General features: G+C 46.0%; 1 protein-coding gene across 3 annotated transcripts in view; it reads left to right on the forward strand.

Annotated features, from left to right (window-relative positions):
* Nucleotides 1-3,396: 3,396 nt before the first annotated feature.
* Nucleotides 3,397-5,000, forward strand: part of brms1 (BRMS1 transcriptional repressor and anoikis regulator) — an 8,960-nt gene continuing 7,356 nt past the window's right edge. Inside the window, exon 1 of one of the 3 annotated variants that reach the window (XM_083697742.1) lies at nucleotides 3,397-3,500. The gene's annotated coding sequence lies outside the window, so the exon portion shown is untranslated. Of the gene's footprint in view, nucleotides 3,501-3,911; nucleotides 4,064-5,000 lie in introns of those variants that run through there. The other 2 variants (XM_083697743.1, XM_083697744.1) reach the window with 2 other exon arrangements.

The following is a 5,000-nucleotide window of genomic DNA, read 5'->3' on the forward strand; positions in this document are numbered from 1 at the left end:
TGAGAGGAAGGAAGGCCTGAGAGGAAGGCCTGGGAGGAAGGCCTGAGAGGAAGGAAGGCCTGAGAGGAAGGCCTGAGAGGAAGGCCTGGGAGGAAGGCCTGAGAGGAAGGCCTGGGAGGAAGGCCTGAGAGGAAGGAAGGCCTGGGAGGAAGGCCTGAGAGGAAGGAAGGCCTGGGAGGAAGGAAGGCCTGAGAGGAAGACCTGAGAGGAAGGCCTGGGAGGAAGGCCTGGGAGGAAGGCCTGGGAGGAAGGCCTGGGAGGAAGGCCTGAGAGGAAGGAAGGCCTGAGAGGAAGGAAGGCCTGGTAGGAAGGCCTGAGAGGAAGGAAGGCCTGAGAGGAAGGCCTGAGAGGAAGGCCTGAGAGGAAGGCCTGGGAGGAAGGCCTGGGAGGAAGGCCTGGGAGGAAGGCCTGGGAGGAAGGCCTGGGAGGAAGGAAGGCCTGAGAGGAAGGCCTGAGAGGAAGGCCTGAGAGGAAGGAAGGCCTGAGAGGAAGGCCTGAGAGGGAGGCCTGAGAGGAAGGCCTGGGAGGAAGGCCTGAGAGGAAGGCCTGAGAGGGAGGCCTGAGAGGAAGGCCTGAGAGGAAGGCCTGAGAGGAAGGCCAAACTACTAAGTATTTTGATTCTATTAGTTTATTTTTTCACTACTCTGAGTGTATTGAGCGCTACCTACATCTTGTATTGCCCACAAACCCTCAATCCCTATTCCGGCAAATATCACAATGTGCTTTCTCCCCATTCCTGTTATTTCATCCCTCAGGAGGACACATAGACGCTACACCTCCACCCGCAACCCTTCTAATCTAATCTACCCACCATGCTCAACTGACCACAACCTCACTGTCGCAGGAGGACTTTGGAACTGCAACCTCACTGTTACCCCTCTTCCACTGTTACCCCTCTTCCAGTTTCTGATCATCATTTTGTATCCTTCTCCCTTCCCCTGAAATCCTCCCCCTCTCAGTCAGACTACCCACACTGTATCCTCTCATTGCAACCTGCGTACCCTCTCCCTCACCGCTCTCTCTTCCTCTGTCTTATCCTCTCTACCCTCTGTTGAATCCTTCTCCCTTCTATCCATTGATGCACTGATGCCCTTTCTCCAATCCATTTCCAAAGACCTCCTTCCGTTCCTTACCACCATAATCAATTCCTCTCTATCCACAGGATCTGTCCCAGCTGCCTTTAAGACAGCCAGAGTCAAGCCTCTTCTCAAGAAACCAACTCTTGACCCATCTGCTGTCCATAACTACAGACTGGTGTCCCTTCTCTCCTTCTTATCTAAAACCCTTGAATGTGCTGTCTCTAACCAACCGTCTCACTATCTCCTCCAGAACAACCTCCTTGACCCTCACCAATCGGGTTTTAAGGCTGGGCACTCTACTGAGACTGCTCTCCTTGCTGTCATGGAGGCTCTCCACTCTGCTCAAGCTTCCTCTCCTCGGTTCTCATTCTTCTGGACCTGTCTGCTGCATTCGACAAAACCACCCGATCCTTCTCTCCACCCTCTCAGAACTGGGCATCTCTGGCTCTGCACTCTCCTGGTTTGCATCCTACCTGGCCGATCACTCTTACCAGGAGCCCTCACCACTGGGGTCCCCCAGGGCTCCGTCCTAGGGCCTTTACTGTTTTCCCTCTATACCAAATCTCTTGGCTCTGTAATTTCCTCACATGGTTTCTCCTACCACTGCTATGCAGATGACACTCGACTCTTTCTGTCTTGCCCCCTCTGACTCACAAGTGGCAACATGTGTCTCTGCGTATCTTGCAGACATTTCTGCTTGGATGTCAGCCCACCACCTCAAGCTCAACCTTAACAAGACTGAGCTGCTCTTCCTCATCTCTTCAGGCTACATCTTAACTGTCCCTCCTCATCCCCACTACCCCCCTGTACAAGTTTCTCTACTGTAAATAAATTAATAATAATTAAAAAAAAAAAAAAATCTTCTTCTAGCATTGTGACTGCCAATGGCCCCTGGTCCTAGCATAGATTTATTTTTCTTATGATGACTGATGGATAGATGATTCACTTACTTCGACAAATGTATTTGTTGGATAAAGGGGTCTGCTAAATGCCAAAAATTAGAAAATCCCATCCAGCTCACCACCACCACCATCTTACTTATACCTATCAAATCCATCAGATCTCCACTCGTGGCTAGGTTAGGGAGCTTGAGGTCTGTGTCTGAGCGCCACCTACATGGCGCCATCTAGTGGACATTACCAGTATCACTGTTAGGCAGACAGACAAGAAAATGTACACAATAACTACATTGTTTTATGTGTGTGTGTGTGTGTGTGTGTGTGTGTGTGTGTGTGTGCGCGTGTTTTAGTGTGTGTGAGTGTGTGTGAGTGTGTATGTGTGTGTGTGAGTGTTTTAGTGTGTGTGAGTGTGAGTGTGAGTGTGAGTGTGTGTGTGTGTGTGTGTGTGTGTGTGTGTGTGTGTGTGTGTGTGTGTGTGTGTGTGTGTGTGTGTGTGTGTGTGTGTGTGTGTGTGTGTGTGTGTGTGTGTGTGTGTGTGTGTGTTATCCCTACTGGTATATATAATGATAGGCCAGGCCAAAACGTTTTACACTGCTTATCCATAACTAGAAACCTACACACTTACATCAAAGAGGTCCAGTTAGAACCCAAAAAGAGTTCTTCATTTGTCCCTGTAGGGGAACCCTGTGTAGAACCCTTTTGGTTTCCATGAAGAACCCTTTCCACAGAGGGTTCTAAATGGCACCCAAACGGGTTCTACATGGAATCCAAAAAGGTTCTACATAGAATCCAAAAGGGTTCTACACAGGGTTTCCCTACAGGAACCCTAAGAGTGTATGATTAAAGAGTCCCTTCAAATTGGCCTCTTCTCCATTGCAATATTATATATATTAATTATAATTATAATCATATTGTCATTCCTCAATGTCATTATGTAGGCTTTCCTTACTGGGGCACAATGATCTCAGTCTGCAGGCTGACCTTAGGCTGAACAAACACACACACACACACACACACACACACACACACACACACACACACACACTTACTAAATCGAGCAATATTTGTTATGAATTATGATGGACGATAATGCCTGTACACCTATTGGTTGCCTGAAAAGAAAACAAATAAACTCCTGCATATCCGTGTGTGTGTTATCATATACAAGCCTATAACCACCCGTGATAACCCATGTTTATGCTGCTATATGACGTAATTGTCAGAAATCCTCGAAAACACAGAAGTTTGTGACATTGGTTGTCTTTCCACGGCTTCAAGTAGCTGCTATGATCTGATTGGCTGCAGAAACCTCCGCTTGACCGCTGATTGTACAGTAATACATTTCATTGGCCGGTTTCTATTGGACGTCCAGGGATTACAGGGCGTCGCTGATTGGCTGGGGAACAGAATTCCGAGTCCGGCAAAGTAGCGAACTGTACAAGTAAAGGAAGTTATTTTGAAATCTAAATCTAATAATATAACTCAAAATAGACGAATATATAACAAACTGACGCTAAGGTAGGTAAGTTGTTGTCCTAAATTATGACATCATTTTAATATATTGCACTAGTTGGCCTGCAGAGGAAAGGAGTTTATCGCTCCATCGTAATCCGCTCCAGAGCACCATTGTAGATGGCAGATCATTCCTCGCTGAAATATTCTTATTTCATATTGACATTGAATAGACAAGTTTTGGATCGATTCTGTGCGTGTATCAGAAAGCCTACATGTCACTTCACTTCGTGTCCGTGTTGCTGTTTACCGCTGTGTGACAACAACGACTGGAGGTTACAATGTCCCAACTCTAGTAGTGGCAAACTGGCGACACCACTCGCCGTCGCCACCGAAATCAACCGATTCACCCGTGTTTAGAACGTGTACCGGTTAAAAACTGAAACGGTTGGAAGAATATGTTTTAAAAAAAAATACATTCAGCATCCGAATTGATCCTTCGAGGCCTTGGGAACATACCGTACCGTGGCATAGGCGACATCACGGAAGCCCGAACGGTAGCCTGCCCTGGCAATGACTCCGACAGTGGAGGTGGAGCGTCCGGCTGTTCCCGTGACGGCCACCGGGCTACGGGTACTGTCTCTGCTGTAACGTGATAACGGTATCTTCTCTAGGCCTATCGTGGGCTCGGTCTGAGACGAGCATTATTTTCATGTTTTCATTTGGATGTTGTGTTCATACTATTTGTGTTTATAATAGTTGTGTAAACCATCAAATAAACATATGGAAGTCATAGAAGCCACAGCTTTGGGTCTGGGTCTGCAGCCTGTCTTGTGTGTATACACACACATTCAAATGCGTTTATGTACACCAGCTTTGACAATTGCAATATCAACAGGTTAAACGCTTCTATTTAATAATGGTTCATAAGCAGTTTATACGCTGATGTAAAAAAAATATGATGATGATGATGATGATGATGATGATGATGATGATTATTATTAATTAATAAATACGTTAATAAATACATAAACAAACTAAAAATTAGTTAAGTTAGTAATTAGTTATAATTAGTTAGATAGTAGTAACTAGTTGCAGCCAGTTGTATTAGGTTGCTACTGTTGTACATGTAAATGTTATTTGTCATTTAGCAGATGCTCTTATCCAGAGTGACTTAGTGAATCAACCAAAAGCAGCAGCCTCAGTGCTGGAGTTCAGCTCCTCCTCCACGCCCAGCCCTCTGTAGGGACACCTGCGGAGGAGATGGTAGTACTAGTAGTAGTAACTAGTTAGTTGTAGTGTAGTAGCCTCAGGCAGGGCCCTTCTGGCCGTTCCGGAGTCTAGACTGAAGACAAAAGGTGACCGTGTCTTTGCCGTTTGGGCCCCTCGACTCTGGAACGACCTGCCTGAGGATATCAGGCTAGCAAGATCACTATTCTCTTTTAAATCTCTTCTTTAAACTCATTTTTATAGACTAGCCTTTAATTGATGCAGCTTTTATTCTTTTTAATGTGTTGTGTTTTACGGTTTCTACTTATGTTTTTATTTGTATATCTGTTTTATCTATTTG

The sequence above is a fragment of the Argentina silus genome, assembly GCF_951799395.1.
Source record: "Argentina silus genome assembly, contig: scaffold_470, whole genome shotgun sequence".
Classification (NCBI taxonomy): Eukaryota; Metazoa; Chordata; class Actinopteri; order Argentiniformes; family Argentinidae; genus Argentina; species Argentina silus.